Source organism: Melopsittacus undulatus, chromosome Z (genome assembly GCF_012275295.1).
Source record: "Melopsittacus undulatus isolate bMelUnd1 chromosome Z, bMelUnd1.mat.Z, whole genome shotgun sequence".
Taxonomy (NCBI): Eukaryota; Metazoa; Chordata; class Aves; order Psittaciformes; family Psittaculidae; genus Melopsittacus; species Melopsittacus undulatus.
In genome coordinates, this window is record NC_047557.1 from 24721206 (window position 1) to 24746128 (window position 24923).

Below are 24923 nucleotides of genomic sequence, written 5' to 3' on the forward strand. Positions count from 1 at the left end.
ATATATCTATTATGTTAATTTTGTGTTATCAAGTAAAATTGTGACTACTCTATTCGTGCAAAGTCTCCAGGGTTAAAATATTCTTCAAAGACATGTTTATTTTTGGACAGGCCTGTTGAGTTGTCTCCTATTGTATGTTAAAGTAGCTGCTCTCCAAAGTCACAGAGAGTTCAGCTTTAGAAAGACAACCTTATGTATTAGAAAATTAACTTTCAGACTCTAATGGAAACAAACAAAAATGTCTCTAATAAAACTCTTTTAGAATGTTTAGTTTAATGACTTGTCCAGAGAAAAAGGGGAAAAGTAACAAAAGGATACAAGTTTGGACAATAATCAGCTGTGAAAGTATATGCTTTATTTTCAGTAGCTGTAGATAGCTGTGCATGTTTCTAATGCTTTCAGGAACATAATTCTTGGGGTTTTGTGCTTGTTCCTTCCCCTTAAGCCTACATACCTAGGAAAACATTAACTGATTTTCAGTCTTCTGAGCAGCAGACACTAATCACAAAGGCACAAATCCAGCAACTGGACCAGTTCAGATAGGGCGTGCCCTTGCACAGCTGAAGATCTCAGAGTCCCAGGCTGTCAGAAGGATCAGCCTGCATTGATCTGTCTGTATCATCAGTCAGGGTGTAATAATAATTGAGTCCAAAACCGTAGCTTCAAGGAAACACAGTGCTCATGAAAGATACCATTCTGATAGCTGTCAAAAGGCAGCTCCTTGTTTGTTTTTTTCCCATGAGTAGGATAGCTTTAGCTACAGCAAATCAAGTTTTGCATTGGTGTAACACTTCATTTATGTCTCTGAGATACCCTGAGTGATTTATTTTATTGACCCACTTAGTGTTTGGTTTTATCTACTTCAATAGCCAGTTCCAATCTAGCAAGTGAAGGTGACACTGAGAAGAGCTGTATGAAGTTAGACACCTGTCATCCACTTGCAACAATCAGCATATTACACAGGGGCTCAACTGCAGAGAATAGCAGGGGCATGTGGAGACATGTCTGATCTTCAACCATAATTTTCTCTGCAGATGCTTTAAATGGGTATCGATACTATTAGGTACATATGAGATTAGCATTAGATATCTTAAAACACTAAAAATTACAAAGTTCTTGAAAAGCCCAGCTCATCAGAGTCATGCTTTTAAACTGGAAGAGCATTAACTGGGATTTTAAAGGGAGATTGGTGGGAAATAATTTATTCTCAAAAGATTCGAAAACAAACACTTTACAGACAATTTTGGAGACATTTTCTTACAATGTAAATTGTGTAAGTATTTTTTTGTTGGTGGTGTTTTTTTTTTTTCCCCCCCAAAAGGTCTAGACTGAGAAGAATGTTTGGAAATCGGGTGAGTTGATGTTTACCGTTCTAGCTTCCATTCAGTGCCCTCTCCACAACGAGATGAAGGGTGCTGGAATGGGAGTAGTTAATACCGGGCCTGATAATGCCGGTTCTTAGAAGGTCCGCGGCGGGAGGCCGAGGAAGGACGGCTGGTTATTTAAACCTCCAGGATGGGGGGTCTGCGATTATCCGGGCTGTTTGATGGAGCTCTCCCTTGGGCCAGCCGCTGCGACGGCTGTGGCGCTGACTGGGAGCACACCAGCCCTACCCTGCGAGGAGCCGGGTGACCGCGGCGGCTGCCGGCGGGGCCAAGAGAGGAGCGGACGGGGCCTCCCGCGTCCCGCTTGGCTCCTGCAGAGCCCCGGGGGCAGGCATCCCGCCGCGGCCGTCGGTGTGAGCGCGTGGGACGTCAGGGTGAGGGGGGCGGACCTGGGCAGGGCAGGGCGGCTGCGTCCCATCCCTCCCCGCCCCTCGCCGCGTCTCCCTCCCTCCCTCCTCACTCCCTTCCTCCGGCTGGGGGCGGCTGGGTCGGCGCTCGCCGGGATCCTGTTCCTCCTCCCTCGGTGCATGGTCGTGGCGGGAGCGGGGGAGGGTGAGCCCGGCGGGGCGCGGGCCGGAGGCTGCGGCGGGAGCAAAGCCCCAGCGCGGAGGAGCCGCCGCTGCCAGGCCGAGGTGAGGGGGCGGTGGCCCCACTGAAGTTGTGAGGGTGAGGGAGGGAGGACAAGGACGGCTGGACGCGTTTCCATTCATTGCCCTTGCGGCGGCTGGGCTGCAGTTCCCCTCGGGTAGGGGCTTTTAGCAGCAGGACGGGCCGGGGAACCGCCGGGGGGCGAGGAGGGTAAGGGGCACGGCGCGGAGGTAACGGCGCGGACGGGGCCGTAGCGCGGAGAGAGCCGCATATCCTCCGCCAGCGACGGGGAGAGGCGGGAGGCACCCGCTGGCCCCTTCGCCGCGGGGAGCCCGGAGCCGCCAGGCTGCCCCCCCGCTCTTCCCCTCCCGCCCTCCGGTGCGGAGGTTCCTCCGAGCGGCCAGCCGCGCTTCTCCGCCCGCGGGGAGGGGGTGCCGCAGGCATACGTACGCAGCACTGAGCGGCCGCGGCTGCCGTCGGGGTGTCCGCTGCTGGCCGCGGGGAGGCGGCGGGGGGGGCTGCCAACGTTTTCTCCCATTCTGTTTGAGCGGCGAGCGCCGCGAGGAGTGGGGCGGGGACGCGGGCCCGAGGCGGGAGGAACGGCGGGGGCGCCACCCGCCGGGAGCAGTCCCGAGGCGGCTTCATGCGGGAGAAGAGGCTTGGTGAGAGCGGGGAGCGGGAGGCGAGCTGGGCCCGGTCCGGCCTGCAGCCACGGCCGCGGCACCTGCAGCCCAGTCCTTGGGGACGGGTACTCTCGCGTCCTTGGCGAACTGACCAGGGAAGAGAGGGTTCAGAGCTCACCTTGGCGCATTCTCGCTCCGACGTGTGCTTCCTTCCTCACGCTTTTCTGCGCTCAGTTTTTGACTTGTGTGTGTGTGTAGGGGTGTTTTGTTTCTTAGGGTCCTTACAGGAAAGGACGAGAAGTAGACGGCACAAGTTACCCGTGAAGGTTTGTTGGTAGTTTAGGCGTCGCTCCAAATGAACTCGGTAACACGCCGCTGAGATTGGATCCCACAATTCAGAAGTTGCGGGTGCGTTGGAGCAACATCAAGTAAAACAGCACTGCTGGCAGTGCTGTGTCCGGGCAAGTGCGAGCGTTGCCAGTACCTGGTGGCAGAGCGGCTGGGTTGCTCCATCGTTTACACTGAGCCAGAAGCAGGCAGATGAGGCGGTGTGTGTGCATCCTGAAAACAGATGTGTTATTAGGAATAACTGAAAACAAAAAGCTTTAGCTGACCTCATCTGGAAGAAAGCATTATATGTGTTAATTGAAAGGTTTGGCTTTCATAGGGAAGCATTCCTAGGCACTATTATAGATACCTTCATGAAAATGTGTGCTCAGTCCCAGTCCTGCAGCAGGTTCTGGCTGCACAAGCTCACATCTGCAGGGAGCCCCCTTGTTTTCAGGGGGTTTGCTTTCGTCACAGACACCTTCCAGAGCTGTAACTCACTGAGACCTAAATACATGCTGTGCACCAGGTGGCTTATTACAAAGTGTCAGTGACACTAAAATCAGTGTTCCACTTTTTTTTTTCTGAATAAAGCGTTTTACACATATACAATCCCAATTAATCTCTGTCACTTTCTTCTCCTTTCCACCCATTGTTGGTTGCAGAATACAGATAGACCATCAGTCTGCTCTGTTAGGGCAGTTGTTAATGAGAGGGTTTTATCTCAGACACAGTCTTCATGGAAGCATTCCTCAGTTTTCACTGCTCACGCTAGTTTCAGCCACTCCAGCTTTAATCACATCACAAACTTCTTCACAGGTTTCCTCTGTCTGGGTCATGCACGGTTTTAATCAGTATCTGAGAAATTGCCCACTTTATCTTTTTTTTTTTTAGTTAATCTGCTGTTTTTATTAAGCATTCTGGGAAATGCTTGCTAGATGAGGTACCTGCATGTCAGGCAAGTGATAGTAATGTCATTTGCTTTTAAGGGTATAAATCACTGGGACTGGGTACAGCATTTCTGTGTAAGAGTGTCGTAGGTCTTTTTATTTTTTTTACCTTTTAAATCAAACCATATTCTTCCACGTTTACTCACAGTCACTCTTGTGTGTGCTTTGCTGGTAAATTTGGAACAGGAACACTTCTGGCTAAGGCTGAAAGGAAGCCAGTAATTTTTCATGTTCTAGCTTGTAGCTGTGAAAATTGCTTGTGGTGTTCTGTAATACAGTAGGACAATGACATATTAAGTGCTATATGCTATTGCATCACCAGAACCAGGCTGGGCTGCAGGTGACTATATAGCTGGCACCAAGCAAGAAACCCAGTGTTTTGTGTATGGTGTAGACATTACTGTTTAAACAATCATTACATGAAAAGGAAACCACATCACTATTTTCCTGAGTGATATGAAGAACACAATTCTTCATCAAAATTTGTATTTCCAGAAGCTTCTCCTTTGTTGGACAGTTGGAGTACCAGTTAAAGGGCTCCCCAGTAAAAGAGAAGTGGTTCTTAAAATGAGGGGACGTGTTGAACATGGGATGGCAGATTGTAGGTGAAGTGAGATTCCTGGTTCACTGAAGGCAACAATCAGCTTCTAGGAATTTCACCCTCAGCCTCTTAAAGATAACTTATTACAAGAGGAAAAGGAAACAGTTTCTTCACATAGGAACACACCCCCTGAGAGGGTATGCAGCAGCCCGGAGCTGTTTGGTGAAGCTTGGAAGGCAGTGAGGATGGCTGCTCTGCTGTCCCTAACTGTCCTCGCTTCCTACACACACGTGTGTTTATGCACAGGCACAAGCACACACGGCTCCTCTTGTTGGCTGACCCTTTGCAACATCCCATCTGCAAGGAGGAGAGCAGAGATCAACTTCTGAACTGCTGGTGGCTTTTGGCAATGAGAGAAGCCGTTTTGTGCCCCCATTCCTTATTTTCCCATGAACAGGGGCCTTCTGTGTCTATCCATTTGCCTCTTCCCTTCTCTGTTTTCAGGGCCTCCCTTCCCCCACAGTAGTTCCCATTTCTTTGCTTTCTGCATAGGGGATAAATCATTTGTGGTGTCAACATTCTGAACTCACTTGGGAAAAAGGGCAGAGGTGGTGAGTGGCTGGAAGGTGTTACTGGCTCTCAGAGTCCTTTCTTTGATGCAGAGACAATTGCTGATGTGATTATATCTGACAAGTCTGTTAAAATGATGCCAAAGACTTTTGCTTACATTGTATTTCCCTCCTGGTTTTACAGCTTTCACAAAAATTGACAGGATTCTTTCAGGTCATGGTGTCTAAAATCTGCTCTGGAAAGGTGGAACTAACAGGGTGTGTTCTACAATTACCTTCCTACATACAGATAAACTGGAATTAAGCTGAATATATTGCCTTTTTAAGGACCAGATAAAAAAATACTGTTATCACTTGTCTTTTAAAATTGCTAGGGAGGTATGGTCAGATAACTCTGAAAGGTGTGTAAAAGACAGTTTTGTTATTTTTAAACAGTCTTCTAAGTAAAGCAAATAGTTTGAGTATTTTTCTGTTGTATTATTGAAAGTAGTTAATGCATTTTGGAAAATATTTTACTGCTGATTTGAGATATTAAATTTTTATAATTGCTTTTCTTTCTCCCTATGCTTAGATTTTAGGAGGTTAGACATAAACCACAGATAAGCATTTCAACACCAGTTAATCAGAGACTTTTCCTAGAAATATTTTCCTAGAAGATAGTTTTGTGGAAAGTAATTCCAAAAAAAACAAAACCCACAACAAAAAAATAATTTAATTGTAAATTTGCTGCAAAAGCAAGCAAATGACTGCAATCTACTGCCCGATCTACATGGTGGATGAGGAATATATCTGAAATTGGGAACTCAGGGAATGCATGTGACAACTGGGCAATTATATTTTCCATGGCCGAGCACATATATATCACAGCAGAAAATACTCAGACTGTTGTGCTTGCACATTCAATAGCATTCAGTTTCTGACTGAGTATGTATCATTAAAAAAATACATCAGTCTGTTGCTGAGGTTAATTTCTCCAGTTTTCCTTGTCTTCTGCTTCTCATAATCATACTATCTCAGCTTGGAGCTGTATAGTAAAGTTAGGTGTGAGCACTTCACAGGAGAATCCAGCGTGTTTAAGACATAGCTGCATGAGCAGTATTTGTCCCTGAAAACATTTCTCATGTTGCTTAAATGTTGCTGGCTGGTGTTTCCTGAGGCCTATAGTGAAAGCATGGAAGCTGAATGATAAACCATGAAAATGAAACTCTGTAAAAAGAGAAAAAATATCTTTGAGAAAGTATCATACTGTGTTCCAGCCAGTGAGAAGAGTATAATAAATGAACGCAGATGCAAAGAAAGTCTGACTTTCAGATGATTTTCAGATCTTTTAGTTTTTACCTTTATAGTGTTTCTAGTGCTCAGAAAGGATTAACAAAACAATATTGCTGAAGCAGCTGCACAGCCTCCTTTGTCACTAGTGTCTCCATTTCAAATTACTTTGTCTTAGTATTGTCTTATTATCTTGAAGACTGTGGAGGTACTGTTAGATTCATGTTTTATATGTGGTATCTAACAGCTTACCAGTGAAAATGACTTGAGTTTGAATTAGCTAATGGATTTTCATGTTTGCCAACACCTGACATTGCATACATTTTATGTATTCTCAGATTGTTTATGACAATTTACCAGTTATTAATAATAAGCATTATTAATGTTGTCACTCTGTTCCAGATGAATAACAGTAAGTTTTGTAGATAAAGATATATAATAAGCTTTAATAGTAAAACTTATATGTATTTTAGGGTTTGATTGTAGTTTGTTGGCCTTTTCATCTTGCAGGATTCTTTTTCATCCTGAGTGGGTTCTTCTGTTACAGTGCTTTAGGAAAAATTTTGTAAGTTTACTTCTAATAGAAATGGTTAACAGGATAGTTGTAGTAATTACACTTTGGGCCTGGTCTGAATTGAATGTTGCATTGTCTTACTAAAAGCTTTACAGTTTTTGAACTAGCTTAGTTAAAGCAGTGTGGCTTCTCAGGTTGCGGAGACTTTGGGTAGCTGTGGCAGAACTTTCTTGGTTCAGCTTCCAGGCATAATCCCTTAAACCAGTTTGGAAAGAATCACCTGTGATGTGGGAGGATAAATTCAGTCTCTCTATTTGATCTTATACTGAGATTGCAGATAGGGTGCCTGTTGGTGCCATCTGTGTTTATAGATTTTGAAATAGTATTCACTAGGAAATTATCTGAAAGCCAAATAAGTTTTCATAGGTCAGTGAATTGCAGCTTGCAAAGGCTTATGTCTGGATCATTGTAAACAGGTTTTTCAGAGTTTTCATTGAACTTTCATTTGTCAAAACCTGACCTCATCACTAAAGTGCATGGTGGTGCTAATGAACCAGTTTTATATTCTGGCAATGCATTTGAGAGAAGCTTTATTTTAATGGTTTCATAGTCTTGTTTTGTCTTTCAGTGTGTGTGTATTGTTTTGATATGTCCTGTGCAAAAGGAATTTTGTGGAGGAAAAGCTGTAACAAAAAATATTTTCAGATATAGGGTGGTGGACTGTTTTCATGAAATGTTAAGTAGGTGGTGTATATGTAGTGCTGTAAATACAACTACTGTTCCTGCAATAAAGTACCTGTAAAAGAGAAGGTGCTGCAGTTAATGGTACAGTTTGTCAGATATCTAGATTTTAATAATGTCCTTGTTTCAGCTGGGATAGAGTTAATTTTCATCTTAGTAGCTGGTACAGTGCTGTGTTTTGGATTTAGGATGAGACTAATGTTGATAATACAGTAATGTTTCTGTTGTTGCTGGGCAGTGCTTACTCTAAGTCAAGGACTTTTCAGCTTTTTCTTGTGCTACCTTGCCAGTGAGGCTGGAGGTACACAGGAAGTTGGAGGGAACATAGCCAGGACACCTGACCCTAACTTGCCACAGGGGTATCCCATGCCATATGACATTATTCTGAGCATATAAAGCTAGGGGAAGAAGGAGGTCTGGGGGCATTTTGAGTGATGGTGTTTGTTTTCCCAAGTAACCATTATACCTGATGGAGCCCTGCTTTCTTGGTGATGGCCCTAAACACCTTCCTGCTGATGGGAAATAATGAATGAATTCCTTGTTTTTCTTTGCTTGCATGTGTGGCTTTTGCTTTACCTATTAAACTGCCTTTATCCTAACCCATGAGTTTTCTCACTTTTGCCTTTCTGTAATACTCTCCTCCACATCCCACAAATGGGGGGAGTGAGCAGCTGTGTGGTGTTGAGTTTCTAGTTGGGATTAAAACACAACTAAAGTCAGATTTGTACAGAATTTCTCAAAAGAGTTCTTTCTGTGCAAAGAATGGCAGCATCTTTCTATGTAACTATTTAGCACTGATGAATAGTATGTATTGAACTGTGCTTGTAATATGAATAGTGGAGGGTAACTCACCCAAATACTATTGCTTTCTTAGCCTTGTATGGAACTCACTTTATTTAAAGAAATAGGGCAGGAAGTGTAAGTGGCCATAATGACAATTTTAGCAATTGTAACTGTTTCAGAACACACACCTGGTAGAACCTGAACATCATTCTGCACAGGCAAGTCTGAGAAATTCAGAGTTTATAAGAAAATTTCAAAGGTAAGTTCTAGTCTAAATATGGTAGCATATTCCTTTATAGCTTTTACATGTTGAGATTAGTTGCATGTATTTTAACTTCATATTGCATGTATTAAATTCATAATTAAATGAATTATTAATTTTAAATTCATATTGCATGTATTTTAAATTCATAACTTATGGATTTGTTCCTGTGCTTTTAGAAAATTGTTTTAACTTACTAGTTCAACATTAAGTGGTGGGCTAAGTTGGAAATAGAATGAAATTATAGTTTTATGCTTAACAGAAAGTTTCATGCAGTGTTAACGTCTTCTCTCTGCATTGATTTTTCTCAGGACAGTATTGCTCTGGTGTGGTATACCTTTCAGGAGTTAACGAAGGTCTAATTTTTCTCCCTGTTTAGGTTTTCTTTAAGCTACTAATAGACATAGAACAGGACAGCTGGTGTACAAGATTTTCCACAGACTGCCCAGCTGATTGCTTTGCTGAGATAATTTAGCAGAGATATCCAGTTTGCAGAAATGTGCATGAGGTTTGTGTTGTGCATACATGTTTATTCAGTCATTAGTCATGATCATGACTGCATAAAATCAATGTAATTACCTTCAACCAGTCTTTATATCTAAGTGACCCAGACCACATTCCATGACAGCCCTGACAGTTTGAATTAGAGCTTGCCTTTCATTGCAGCCAAATTTGGAGTCCAGAAATATCCAGCCTTTCTTGAGTTTGCTTAGTGCAAGAATGGTACATGTTAATGTGAAAGAGTGAAGGTCCGGTCTAAAACAAAGCCTAAGGAGAGTTTTAATTCATTTGGTGCTTGAGCAGCCCATGTAAACAGAGCTTACGTAGCTTTTCTGTTGCACATTACATAAATTGCACAGAAGATGTGCAATCTTTTGCTTTCAGTGTGCATCAGGAGTGTTGTGCATGTATGCATGCACTGTGCCCTCAACATGTTCATATTGAAGATGACATTGCTTCTTCAGGTTATTTCTCTAGGTCTTCATTTTGAATTCCTATCTTTTCCTCCAATAAACATTCTACCTTTTCTAAATAAACATTGCCTGGTAAAAAATAGCTTACTTTATTACATAATGCAGATCCTGAAAATACTGAAAAAAATTTCTTTGGAAACCTTAGCTAAAAAAGGGCAAAAAAAAAATTGTCTCTTTTTTATGCTTGTAAAGGCCTTGTACAGGTAGAGGAGAGAGAAAAGTGTTTTTCTTGTAGTGCAAGTGATTTAAATCAGATCTGGTTATTGAAGAAACTGTGGAAAGAAAAATTCACCAGACTCCTGATAGTCCTGTGCACTGGGAAAAACAATTCATGCCAACTGTAATGCTGAGAAACCTTTCTCCACAAATTTTACCACTAATTTACAGGTGATGGAGGAAAATATTTTCACAAAACACTGTTGGCCTCCATCCTTGTCTATTTTTGTAATATTAATTCTAGTTAATTGTGTAATCAAAGGCTGTTGAAAAAAATGCACTTTCAGGGGTAGCAGCTGGTAGTTACAGAAGTGCAAGTGTGTGGAAGAGGAAAACATAAAGGTCAAACTGAATCAGAATTAAATGTCTGTAAGAAGGCAGATTAGAAAAGAATTCGAGGAACAAGTTGAGGAGCAGGAAATCTGATGCAGAGAGTCTGTAGGGCCCAGATTACTGGGGAATAAAAACAACATTCAGGGAAAGTAAAGCCATAGAAGAAAGACTAAGGGTATGTTTTGCTTTTTCAGTTCACTGCAGGGACAATCAAAGTTGTTTAACACCTTCCATACAAAGAACAATTTGCGAGGAGAAGAGACAACTGGGATTGTGATGATAGTTTTATAAAAACATGAACAACATGATGAGGGTGATACGGATCAGTTGTTCATTGACTGTCCCAGTGCAAGAGCTAATGAGTGTGGAAATGAAACTAGCAGGTGCTGGGTTCAGAATAACAAAAAGAGTTTTCTTTCATGCACATATAATTAAGCTGTGTAACCCCACAGGATGTGGTAGATACTGAAAATTTATACCAATTCAAAGGGAGACTGGACAAAATAAAAGGAAGAAAAGTCTGTAGGGAATTATGAAATACATAAGCTTGACGTCCGGCTTTGAAAGTCCCTGAGCTACAAATTATTGAAGACTGGAGAGTATTTGGGAAAAGTATGACTTAAATGCTTACACTATTCTTATCTTCTTCCCCAGACATCTGCTTTTGGCTGCTCACTCAAGACACATCTTTCTGTGAGTTAGCAGCTGAGGGTAGCATCTGCAAATCTTGTACTTTGTAGACCTAAACTATTCTATTTGTTTTCCTTACAATTTAAGACATAAGTACATTTTTAATAAAGTACAAAAATTACCGTGAACATTTGTTTGTCTTCTGCCAGTTGGCGTCAGCTACAAATTACATTTCATTTCAGTCATGCTAAACTGCCAGATGAGATAATACTCATTGTCTCGTTTAGGCAATCTAAGCAGCTATGTCTGTAATCCTAACTTGATTTATTTTCTCCTCTGTGTGTGAAATTGTATTGAATACAGAAGTTTTTCTTCTCTCTGCCCTTCTCCCTTTTACTACAGATAATTTAAACTGCTGACATGAACACAGAGTATGTGAGATTCCCTGCGGTTAGATGAAAGACTGAAAGCTTTTAGATCACTGACAAGGACAGAGCAGTATAGAGGGAGGAGGATACTGTGTTACCCTTTGCTCTACAGACACTGTTTTATTGGATTGATTTAGAGTGCTGTTTCATTGATATGTCTTTAACACACTTGCCAGCAGATCAGAACCCCATAACCATACAATGCAAACATCTCATGTAAACATACCTTGTCATCCCCAATTTTAACGTTAACCTTGTGCTAGTAGATTTTCTGCTCTGTCAGGTCTTGTTCATCTCTCTGTGACTGTCATAATGGCAGATCAGGTATTGTTTGTCTCTTTCAGCTGGCATGAAGTCAGCAAGAATGCAACATCCTGCACTCTGGCAGATTTGACAGAAATGTGATTGTGTCTGCACCTGTTCAGGGAGTAAATTTTTATTGCATGGTGATCATATCAGATGGTAATGTACCAGATGGTAATCTGGCATTGTTGAAGACACAGCCGTGTGTTACACAATGCATTCTTTTCTGTCATGTATTAGTGTATTTAACACACTTTTACTGAGTTTTCCAAAGTGACTGTGGTGGCTAAATGAAGAGTGCCTTTCCTGCTAGTCTGTGTCTACGGGCTTCTTCATGTCTTACCACCTAAGTGTTTCCTCTGTTCTTGTAATATCAAATAAACAATTTTATCCTCCTTTTCCCTGTGGTCTGAGGCATGAGGGAAAGTAACTTTGGCTGGAGGTAGAAAGCCTGTGCAGTGATTATACTGCCACAGAAAGTTTTTAGTACCAGCTCCCATATTAGTACTTAGTATTTAGCACTGTCCCATATTCTGGTGGTAGAGTTCCTAGGTTATCCTGTGCTGCTGTAATGGAGGCTGGGTTAAAAAAGCAAGAATTATGTAGGTTTATGTAGGTTTTAAGAAGCTCTTCCTGAGCCTTTGTTGTCAGTTCCCACATCTGTTGCTGAAAATAGGTTGATCAGACTGAAACTCCTTACAGTTTACTTCACATACCAAAGTGGGTGCTATTGAATTATGTGGCTTTGGAGCTGGTGAAGGAAAGGCAACATTTGGGTTTGTGTAGGTGAGACTATTGAAGTTTGTTGCAGATAACTGAGTGCTGTTTTGTTCTTTTTGGCATGTTTGTGTATAGTAGCTGCTTTGATCTCTACACATTGAGTGAACGTTAATTGATGTTACTACAGGAGAGTTGTTTTGTGAGTGCCTTAAGAATAAACTATAGGAAAACCCGGAAGTATTCTCATGTTCAAATATCATAATCTGATACCTGCAAATATTTGAACTGATGATGTATTTGCATATAAAAATAGAATTATTTTCTCTGAAGGTTTATTAAAGCTATGCCAAATACAATTAATCATGGTCAACAGCATCAGAGTTTGGAATTTTGGAACTGATAAAGGAAAGTAAGTTCTCTGTTCAGACAGGGAAGCTGTCCAGCTATTCTGTTGGACAAAATCACTTCTTCTGTATGGACAGAAGGTCTAGCCATGCCATTAACTGATTATACAGAGAGGTATGTCAGGTAACACGAAACTACTGTTTAGATACCTAGCAGGTTGCCTTTAAGTTGAAGAACAATGAAAAGTTTTTTTCTAGATAACCAGGTAATACACTCAAGGGTTCATGCTTTAGATACAAGCTAATCTTTAGATACAAGAAAATCTTTTAAATGTTTTTTTTTTCTCCATTTAGCCTTTTGCTATTTATTTATACTCCAAAAGAAAGAAAAGAAAAATGACCTTGTATCTAGCTATTAATCAATTTATTGATTGATCATGACCTAAGATGTAGTACCTAAGAGAGTGATTGTTCTTCTGACTTTTAATGTAGTCAGACCATACTGTTTAGGAGAAAACTGTTATTAAACACTCCTTTTGGAATTCGAAGAAGTCTTTACTAGCATCCTTGTCTCCTGCAATAATCATGGTTAAAATTTTAATACTGATACTACTACTATAAGTAATAACAACACATATATGTCAGGTTGCTGAACATTGTATGCTTCATTCAATATTATATGATTCCTAAAGATGTCAGAAATTGTCTCAAATGAAAAAGTTACAGCATTGTCTTAAAGATTAATTTAATAACCAATTAAAAATCCTTCCCTTTGAAGTTCCAAATCCTCATTTGTGGTCATAGAGTTCTCTGCCAAGGGACAGTCTGTATTTGTAGGCACTGATGTTTATTGCTTCAATTTCCATTCATGCTTGCTTTTGTGACTAAGTAGAATCATTATTTTATTGGCTACATTTTTTTTTCAATGATAATGAAGAGTTCATATTTACATCAAACAAGCCAGATATTTTGGAAAACAAATACGTCTCTTTCCAGTGTGCTTTCCTTTATAGGAAAGACTGAACAAAGACAAATACTAATGAAAATCAATGCTGGCATTACTCAGTTGTGTTTTTCTGTGTCTGATAGTGAGGTTATTTATAGACATTGGTTAATTAAAATCCAGTGCATCAGACCTGTTTCTGTCCATCTGGGCCAAGGCATAATTCCTCAGCTGAGGGGAGCCATATATGTATAGCCATCTTTGCAAACACATATAATATACTCCCTATTACCTCTAAAATCAGACATTATGGCTCATTTCAGGAAGATGTTGGTCTGATAAATAAAAAATTGACAGTTACAGTCCCATTGTATAATGAAGTAGTTTGCAATCTAGGGGGTAACAAAACTAACTGGTACTTGTTTTTTTGTGGGGTTAGACCATTATGCTCCTCATCTCAATCTCAAAAATATAAATTCTTAAAATTTATAAAGCTTATTTCCCATTTCTTTTTTAGAATCATGGAATCATAAAATGAAAAGCAGTGTTTTGTTTTTAACCTTAGTTTCCCTGGTTTTCTGCAAAGCCTGAGAAGCTGAAAATATCATTGTATATTTCCTTATTCAAAGATGAAGCAGGTATGGCCAAGTGTTTTTCTTCAAGGACTGTATATGATAAAAATAGCTAAAAACCTTACATGAAATAGTAACAAATAAGGACTAGCTTAATATTCACAGTTGTCCAGAAGAGTCCTGAGTGCAGGCCATTGTCCTCATAAAGAGAGGAGCAGGCAGAAAATCTAAGTAACGGTGCAAGAGTGAGTGCAAGGGTTTGACAGATTCCAAAATCTGGGCTCAGGGGAGGAGTGCTCTGTTGTCTTTGGATCTCCATGGACATCTTGATTTTGATTGTGAGAAGCAAAAAGCATACTTCTTAATCTGTGTTTATCTCATTACCAGATGATAGAAGCAGTTTGTCTGCTGGTCTTGTTTAAAAAATAATAAATATGTTCACCTACTAGTTCTGTCTGCTGTGTGCAACTGGCAACTTCCTAAAGTCTTTTTGCTGCATGCTGCTGTTCTGGTTTTGCATATCATTCTGAATAATTTGATCTTGGATGAGTTACATGTCCTAGTAGCTCTGTATTTAACTAGTTCAAATTAAATGTGGTGAATTTTTTTCTTTAACATGCACATGCTGTTACTCCATTAATGATTGAGTAATCATGTAATACCTCTGTTTATGAACCAAAAGAGGAATGAAAATTGCTGCTCAGCATTGTCCTTAGTGAGTAGACGCAGATGCACATTTTAAGCTTTAAATCTTAATTTTTCCATGCATACTTTGTGTATGTGTCTTCAAGGTAAAGGTTTAAAGGGGAAAATTACTATATATGGCTGTAGTCAGCCTAAACCTGTCTATGCAGCAGAAACTTCATCTTTTTTTTTCTTTTTTCTTCTTTTTTTTAACCTTTTTTTTTCTATGAAGTTTGCATGTTCTCGCAGTGGAATAAATGATTCACTAGTTGGTCCTTCCCCCCTGGATTACAGAGCTTCTGAGAGCCAAGTTTTTGAATTGCTCTGATTTAATCTATTTTATTTTGAAGATAGGGTACATTTGTTTTCTAAAAAGGGCAGACATACTTTACCTGTCAGGCAGCTGGAGGAGAAGCAACTTTTGAATGAAAAAATTAATATTCCTTCAATTGCAATGTAATGTGGTCAGGAAGTAGATGGTTTTCCTTTTCTATTTGCATGGAGGCTTGGGTGTTTGTAACTTGAAGGCTGGCACAAGACGATTCATAACCAGATCTGTGACTGTTGACCATAGTTCAGAGAGCTCTGCAGTTCTGGAGGCTTTTGTATCTTGAAGTTTAAAAAAATAAATGAAGCAATCAATAGAAGACTTTTGTCTAAAATTAATGTGTTTCTTTGGTCATGTTGGAATTACTTGGGAGTGCAAGCCTGTGCAGGGGCCTGAATCCTCAATTCTTAAATGCCACTGGGATGCTTGGTGTTCAGTGTGGTAATGGTAGTAGTTCTTGAGGTGCTAGTAACTATTTGGTCAATGTCTTGCTCTACTTTTCTAGCCCTATAAAAGTGATCTGAGCATTGCCCTGAGTGGGTTAGTTGCTTCATCATTACTATGTGTGACTTTCTGGAGGGAGTGTTGTGGTCCAAGAGACCTCACAGATTTCCTGGACATGGCCCACACTGTAGCTGTGTCTGTTATTTATTATGTCCTTTTAGAACAGAAGATAAATCCATTTCCCTAATGATTGTTATTTTCTATTTTTATTTTTTTCATATGCTTAAATGAGTTTCTGCCTTTGGAGGGAAGTTATTTTGGCTCCCTTTCACTTGTCTGTATACTCATGTTTTTGCTCAGTTCAGCTGGACGATTCACCACCTACACATTGGTTTGTTCCAGCACAAGGTAGATAGTTCTTTAAATATGTGGACAGTTAAATTTTTAAACACTTAACACTGTTTGGAAAATATTATAAAAGTAAGCAGCTGTGTGTTGCAGTTTTTATGATATTTAATGTGTATAATACTATGATTGTTTATTGCATAGTTAATTTTGAGATGTATTTTGAATCTTGTGTACACACAAAGTCTAAATTTTGTTTGATTTGACATGTAAAAAAGTAATGTTTAACCATATTTGACATGATTTAATAAATAATTTTTTAGAACTCAAAATTTATTCCTGTGAAGAACTAATATATAATTTCTAAGGACAGGAATCTGTTAATACCAGCAGAGATAGACAGAATCATAGAAACATATAATAGTTAGCATTGGAAAAGACCTTAAGGTCATCAAGTTCCAACCCTCCTGCCATGGGCAGGGACATCTCACACTAGACCATGTCACCAGAGGCTCTGTCCAGCCTGGGCTTAAATGTTGCCAGGGATGGAGCATTTAGCACTTCTCTGGGCAGCCCATTCCAGTGCCTCACCACCCTAACAGTAAAGAATTTCTTCCTTATAGCTAACCTGAACTTCCCCTGTTTAAGTTTGAGCCCATCAGCCCTTGTCATGTCACTACAGTCCCTGATGAAGAATCCCTGTCCAGCATCCTTGTAGGCTTCCTTCAGATACTAGAAACCTGCTATGAGGTCTCCATGCAGCCTTCTCTTCCCCAACTTTCTCAGCCTGTCTTCATACAGGAGGTGCTCCTGTCCCCTGATCCTCCTCGTGGCCCTCCTCTGGACTTGGTCCAACAGTTCCATGTCATTTTTATGTTGAGGACACCAGAACTGCACACAATACTGCAAGTGAGGTCTTAGAAGAGCAGAGTAAAGGGGTAGGATCACCTCCTTCAGACTGCTGTTCTCACTCCTTTTGGTGTAGCCCAGGATACAGTTGGTTCCAGGGCTGCAAGTGCACATTGAAGCTGGCTCATGTTCATTTTCTCATCAACCAAGACCCCCAAGTCCTTCTCTGCAGGGCTGCTCTGAATCTCTTCTTTGCCCAACCTGTAGCTGTGCCTGGGATTGCCCCAGCTTGGATGTAGGAACTTGCACTTTGCTTTGTGGCATTGGCCACCTCTCAAGCATGTCAGGGGCTCTCTGGATGGCATTCCTTCCCTTCAGGGTATCAACCAAACAGCTTAGCTTGGTGTCATCGGCAAACTTGCTGAGGGTGCACTCAATCCCACTGTCCATATCGCTGACAAAGATGTTGAACAGGATAGTATCAGCCTGCATTCAGCATCCAGCCTACCAAATTAAAAATCAGTAGGAAAAGCACTGCATTGAGTTTTGTCCTGAAAAATATTAGATACTGTGCAGCTATGCAGTTTAAACTAAAAAGCAAATTTGTCTGAGAAACCTAAAAACTGATGGTATTTAAAGAAATATGAAAATACATAAGATCTGAGTTTGAGATAGTAATGAAAGAAGATCAGTTCCAGCTGTGTATAGAAATATTCTATGGACCTTTCTTGTTGGGAAAAAGAAGTGCTTTTTCCCTGTTATAACATGCCTCTCTGTCCTGGAGTACATTTACATTTCTTTGAATTGCAGACAGTTTAAGATAACTATTCTGAAAATATGTTGACAAAATCAAAGGAATTAAGAAGATGTCAAAGAATCAAGGGGTTGATGGGGTGGTTTATGAGGAAAACAAAACTACTTTCAATGGCTTTGTTAAATTGAGGTGAAATGAGGTCAAAGAAGCAAGGTGGTAATACAATGAACTGAAGAAAAATGGGCTGTCAGTGTTACTTAGAGTAATGAAATCTTTTTTTTTGGAACTGTTTCTTGTCAAATACCAAAAATTGCAGTAGTCAGATATTCTAAAATTAAATTGGATGCTTTGTTCAGAAAGCAGTGATGTAATGAGCAGTCTTGCATTGACCTTCACTGAGAAGACTGTTTCCTCTATCTGGTTTCTAAGAAGAGTTAGTGAAGTTTTTGTTTTTAAATGAACTTTAGCTTAATTTGTGATCAAGTTCAGGTCTTGAACTTGTGTTAGAAGTTGTGATGAAAATACCCATTGGATATTGACTCTAATATACAGAAAGAACCTGGAGGGTCACTGCAATATTGTAGTTAACACTTTCACTCTCAATTTCTGGAAGAATTTTCCATTTCACTCATTTAAACTGGCATATTTTCCACTATTTTAACTCTCCTATGATTTTCGAAAGAAATTTGCTTCCTGTAATAATGTGGTTGTGCTTGTTGTTTCTATCTCTTACCATTCTTGAGGCCCAACAGTCATAAGCGGAGACTCAGGGTAATGAGCTGGATGAATTGCGACCTGTATCCTGCCCTTATCTACCTCAATTGTGACCACCCCACATTCCCACCAGGCAGCAGGACTGTGTACTTGTCCACTGTGGATACATGGCCATGTGACTGAGGGAACATGCTGATCATGAAGCCAGAGATCATGCCATACCTGTCATCCTAAATGGGATTTATACATTTTGATTGTACAAATTTATATACATATAATTATTTGCTGCTGAATATTTGAGAAGCTATGTCTTGCAGTAACCAAAAGGTTGGATGCTCCATTCAACTGAACATCCAACCAGACACAGCTGTGCAATTCCTTCTTCTCAGATCAATCTCAGTTGAAGTTGTTATTATTATCTTAAAAGTATGGATGAATACTAGGGACTTGTATAGTTTTGATAGAGATAGTATAACTGGCAGAAAAGACCTCAGCCTTTCATGTGTGAGGATGTAAAGAGGTGGTGCGTAAAACCATTCACTGAAAACTTTAAATGTAACTAAAAGACAATGAATGACACTGAACAAAATGAACAAATGGGACCTCTTCCTTAAAAATGGTGAAATGTTAATGCATTTTTTTTTAAGCAGGAGGAACATCTGAGCTATTTCCATCCCCTTTTCAAAACTTCATAAGTAGATCTCCTATTATGAATTAATAAGTATAGCTCACAATGTACTTTTCAGGTAACTCGGGGACCAAACACGTCGTAGTCATACATTCTTCTGGTGTTTCCTGAAGAGGTGAGTTGTGGCACATTGCCAGCAAGTGTGGTTATTAGATTAATTATTGATGTTCAATGCAGATTTTTGAAGTTATGAGGCACTTGCATACTTCTCAATTTTAGACAGCTTTCTGTGATTCTGTCTTTTATTTTTTAGCTTGTGCATTTACAGCTGATACTTTAAAAAAGATAAATGTTACCAAAACACAAACAAGATTAGTTCCTAAAAACAAAGTTAACATCCTTTTTACAGTTATGTTTTCATTGCATTGTTGACTTATTAGGCATTTTAAATGCATGAATAGTTTAAGTTGGTTAAGACCAAGAAACTAAGTTTCTAAGTTGGGGCTGTTCAGCCTGGAGAAGAGAAGGCTGCATGGAGACCTCATAGTAGCCTTCCTGTATCTGAAGGGAGCCTACAAGGATGCTGGAGAGGAATTCTTCATCAGGGAATGTAGTGACATGACAAGGGGTGATGGGCTTAAACAAGGGAAAGAAGTTATTTTCTGTGAGGGTGTGAGGAACTGGAACAGGTTGCCCAAAGAAGCAGTGAATGCTCCATCCTTGTCAGTGTTCAAGCCCAGGTTGGACGGAGCCTTTGGTGACATGGTCTAGTGTGACGTGTCCCTGCCCATGGCAGGGGGGGGGGGGGGGTTCAACTAAATGATGCTTTCCTAATGTCCTTTCCAACCGTAACTATTCAATGATTCTCTGACTTTTAAAGAAGCAACCAAATCCTCAACCATGAATATTCTGGCACAGCTGCTGTTGAAAAAAAGTGCGTTGAAGAAACCTTTGTTCTGAAACGTAACCCAGGAATATTGTCGTGTGATTACTGCAACGTGTTTGGTATCAATTGGTCTTTCATTTATAGCCAAGGATTTTTTTTTAGATCATTTAAAGCAATTTCTGTAAATTTGTAACACTTAATTCGATTTTATTTTAAACCAGGTTCCAATAGTATTTTTGTTTTCTTTCTATAAGCAGATAAAGATGCAAAATTAGATTAGAAATTGGAGTTTCCTTTGGTTTGATATGCAGCAGAAATTTGAACCATCGTGGTTGGTTGTTGTACATTTTTAGATAAAATATCCAGTATTGATTTTTTTATTGAAAACACATTTGTTAAGGGAAGCCTGTTGGTTTTGTTGCAGCTGAAGTGAAGATGCTTGCTTGAAAAGAAAATATGTTTACGTTAGTACCTTGAATTATTATCTCCTGCTTCTGGCACTTCCTTAGGGACAGTATTTATGGTTTCTTAGGCATTTAATAAAGTTTATGTTGAACACTTGAGAAAGAATTGAATGCAGATAATAGAGAGATGTTATTTACTTAATAAATCTATTGCTCTTATCAAGGAAGCACACACTGACCTTTATGCTGTGTACGCTAATGCATTTTCCATGTGTTCCTTTTGTATCGTGTACATTCATGTACTTTGGGTTCATGGTTGCATTTTGTGGCACTTTTGGTGAGCCTTTGACATCCAGATCTCATCAGTCTTCCATACCTGATGGAGAACTTTTGAAATTTTATTCTTTCCACATCAAGAAATACAAATTTGCCTTTAGGAATGTGGTTGGCGAGCAAAAAAATATCTTGTTTACATCAGTACTTCTCGTGGATACATCACAGTGTTGTTGGTCAAACACAAAAAAAACAAAGTTGGTCCAACTTTGATAGAAGAAGGTTCTGAGGCTGCCTATCAGCAGCTTTGAAGAGGGTGTCCTGTACAGGGAGGTCATGTTTTAACTAAACAAAGAGGGCATGAAAGTCTCCAAATATGTAATGGCCCTTACCATATTGAATCTGGGAGTTGTGTTGCGTATGTTTAGTTGGTTCTTAATCTCAGAATGGCCAAGGGAAAAGCTAACACTCATCTGTTGTCTGTTGCATTAAGCCATTTTGCAGAGCTGTTCTGCCTTTCAGCTTAAGAGGGCTGGAAGAAAACTCCCAGGCACAGTTGGAAAATGTTTGATTTTGCTCAGAAAAAGCTAGAATAGGTCATACTGACCAGAAAGACTGACTGAGGTCAGTGAGGACTTGGTGAATAGGAATTTTCCTCTGTAAAACTTTGTTGGAAAAGAAATTTTCAGTCACTTACAGAAGCCTAATTACATTTATTTATTTATTATTCATTATTTATTTGTTACAGCATTGAAGACACAAATTCCAGTTCTTAAAACATGGTAAGCGTAGGTAACAATTTCACCATGAATTGTCAGTGATATTCTTTCAGGTGCTTTCGGAACTGCGGTTGTTACTGTGACAGAACAGTTTCCATTTAGAGTTTTGAAAAAAAAAACAACAAAAAGAACCAGAGCATGTTAAATAATGCTATAAACATTGTATCTACTCTTTTTCTTCAGGCGTGATTACTGATTAATGTTGTCTGTAGCTTCTCTTTTTAAGGTAATTACGCAGTTGAGAGTTTGCAATCTTTTTAAAGTTCTCAGAAGCATTTAAGAGATGTAATCATTCCTTCATAAAACTGCTTATTAACTCTATAGGAGAATATCAGCATCAATTATAGCAGGAACTGATGCTGGAAACTTTAATAACTAGGAATAGATATAAACAGCCCTTAGCTAAATGTTTGTCTTTTAAGTTTATATGAATCTGTTATCTAAAATGAAAGAAAGTTCCTTTTCTTAAAAGTGTTGAAAGACAGAATACCCATTTGGCAGTGATAATGTTGCAGTGCCAGAAGAGATCTGACTTAAATTTATAGAGGTATTATGTAGGAAAAGAGGGAATGAATTTAAATATATGGTTTCCACCCATCAAGATTATACATGATATCTATATGCTTAGGATCACATAGATGAGAAGAAATTAGTTCTGCATGTGCAGAAATATAAAATTTAAGATGGAAATTTAACTGAAAACCCCAATCCAGCATCACTGATGTAGACGCTTTTAATGCTCTTTTTCAGCAGCAACAGCCCCATGCCCATTTTAAGTTGTCTTAAAATTCTGAAGGAACGTTCAGGCACTTTATTTGTGAATTATTTGAGAGCACAGAATTGCCAGGGGCCTTTGGGTTTTGTCTCCAGCTCTTAACAGTAGATTAATGGTTTTAAGAGATTCATAGAGTATCTCTTTGCCCACCACAACACACAACTCAGAATGCTTCCCAGTGCCAGCTATTTCTAGGACACATACCTGCATTAACTTCCAAATATACAAAAATAAGAGGTTTTTTATTTAGTTGGTTGGGGTTTTTTTGTTTGTTGTTTTGGGATTTTTTTACACTAATCCTTTATGGTTTAATTTGTTAGGCTGAAATACTAATTTATGTTCTCAGAACTTAGTCTCCTTCTGTTTCACCTCACAAGTGACTTCAGTCATTGAACACTGAGGATGAGCCAGCTACAGATCTTGTTTAAAAGAAGCCAAGACTCTGCACCAGTAATTGTCCTGATCACTGTATTCTGGGCTGTTAATTCTATGAGGAGCAAAGTGAACTGTAGCATTACAGTTGGTGCATTATTCAGTAGGAATGGTATAACTACAAATGCGAGTACGAAACTGGCAAGGATTTATTAGATAGTGTTGTGCAGTATTTGGAAAAGAGACTGTAGCTGTTTTCAGAGGTTTATAACAAAACAGATTTCAGTCCAGTAATGCCAGCCATTAAACAGCATCCTTTAAAATCACCAGCACCAGAGAAAGTGCATCCAGAAAATTTGGAAAAGCTGAGTAGTGAGTTCTGTGCTTTTTTTTTAAACTTCTGAGAAGTTTCAGAAGTTTCAGAGACTAAGAATATGACATAAGTGTTTTGTCTCTAGTTTATTAGATTACATGTGATGACTCAGTGTTGTACAACACAGACTTGTGGGATGGATATGGGTTTTGTTATGGGCTGCTGAGGGGGGGAGAGGTTAGGAAGACAGCTGGATGTACAGATGTGAGGGTGGACTGTGCTCTCAGTCCTCAACAGTTGGACTTCTGTTCCTGCCTGAGGAAGTAAAATCAGATTGATGGTGGTGGGCAATGGTACAGCAGAAATGGTTGCTGACTCCCACAGTCAGCTGCTTTAGCCTGATCCTCTGCATCAGATTGTGGTAGGCAGCAATATTTTGCTTTTCAAGCAGTGGGTGCTATCTGAAATCCACAGTCTGCCTCCTCCAGAGAAAAGGTGCTGGGTGGCTATGCAGAAGCGCTGGAAAAGCCAGGCTTTAGGGTAGGACATTGTGCTGTGTCCTATGATGGGATTGAGTTAATAGGTACTGGAAGAAGTGTATAAAACTTTAACTAGTGTGGGCTTGTGGAAAATTTATTTGATAAAATTAACTTGACAAAATTTTTACATGCTGTGACAAGTTCAGTTGATGGATAAAGATGTAATAGGCTGAGGTCAAGTATTTAATCTTTCAACACCCATTATTGTTCGTGAAGTAGAGCAAAGCAAAATCAAAGGATCAGCTTTGACCTGGCTAAATGAGAGATGCCTAATGGAACTGTAAATATGGAGTTGTCATTGTTTAGCTGGGTTTGCAGATAAGCTGCTGGCTCTTCACTGATAATTCATTAGTGACTGAAAATCCAAGCCAACCTCTGAAGAGACACAAAACAAAGGCTTGTAAGGCCTGAAAGGACTCCTGTGATCAGGCAGCCTAACGTCCTGGGCAATTAAGGCATTAGGACACTTCTGAATTAATTGTTGCTTGAGCTGCAATGTAGAAAGAGTATTCTATATGAATTTAAAAATCACTGGTGATGGAAAAGTTGCTCCTTTCTCTGCCAGTGACATACAGCAATTTATGGAATGAGAAATAACAGAAAGAGACAGTGGTGTGAATAGGTTGATAAGCTGAATATGGTTAGTGGCAATTCTGAAGTCAAAGTCATCCTGAGAGGAAATATGAATAAATCCCAAGGACATATCCTGCATTAAATGTTTGGCAGGAATAGATGGGAGCAGCAGATAATCTGTGGAACATGAGTTCTTCAGTATGCCCAGAAAGGATTAGTGCAATTGTTGGGTTTTGAAAATGAGGTGCTCTGCCTACGAGTAGAGGCATGTAGTATCATGTAATTAGCATTGGTACAACTCACTGCTACTGGAATTCCTTGCTGAAGTCCATGAATGAAAGATTATGTTGCCTGTGATCAGATAAGAGCCAGAGAAATCTATTGGTCTAAGAACTATGTCCTGTAGTATATTTATTTGAACCCTTATTTATTTGAACCCTTATGCTGACCTTGAATGTTTCCAGGGGTGGGACATTTACCACCTCTCTGGGCAACCTATTCCAGTGTTTCCCCACCATCATCATGAAAAAACTACCCTATATCTAGTCTGCATCTAATCTCTTTTAGTTTAAAACCATTATCCCTTGTCCTCTTGCTACAAGTCCTATTAGATAGTCTGTCCCCATCTCTCTTATTATTTGATGTTGGAAGACCACAATAAGGTCTCCTGTGAGCCTTCTGCAGGCTGTGCAACCTCAACTAGTCTTAGCCTGTTGTCACAGCAGAGGTCCTCTATCCCTCTGATTATTTTTGTGTCCTTCCTCTGAACCTAGGCTAACAGGTCTGTATCTTTTCCTGTGCTGAGGAATCCAGAGCTGGGTGAAGTACTGCAGGCAGGGCCTCACAAGGGCAGAATAGAGGGGCAGGGTCACCTCCTTCAAGCTGGTGGTCATACTTCTCTTGATTCAGCCCAGGACAGGGTTGGCTGTCTGGCCTGTGAGTGCACACTGCTTGCTTGTGTCCAGTTTTTTCATCTGCCGGTACCCCCAAATCACAGGGCTGCTCTTAGTCCACTCATCCCCCAGCCTGTACTGATACCAGAGGTTGCCCTGACCCAGGTGCAGAGCCCATTTTACTTACTGGTCAGAAGGTTAGCTATATTTCTAGCTCTGTGTTTTGCACGGAGGCCGTCTGATAAAACTGTGGCTTTCATGTTTGTTAGATTCTGGGCTAATCTGTGCACCATACAGTACTTGTGAACACTGAAGTCCCTTAAGGTGTTATATTTTGAGAACTCTAGAAAAAGTT

The 24923-nt window shown here is 40.1% G+C and overlaps 1 protein-coding gene across 3 annotated transcripts in view; it reads left to right on the forward strand.

The window, feature by feature from the left end:
• Positions 1–1848: 1848 nt before the first annotated feature.
• LHFPL2 (LHFPL tetraspan subfamily member 2) overlaps positions 1849–24923 on the forward strand; it is a 126033-nt gene continuing 102958 nt past the window's right edge. The window contains exons 1-3 of one of the 3 annotated variants that reach the window (XM_034072763.1): positions 1849–2017; positions 8470–8549; positions 18880–18936. The gene's annotated coding sequence lies outside the window, so the exon portion shown is untranslated. The remainder of the gene's footprint in view (positions 2018–8469; positions 8550–18879; positions 18937–24923) is intronic. The other 2 variants (XM_034072761.1, XM_034072764.1) reach the window with 2 other exon arrangements.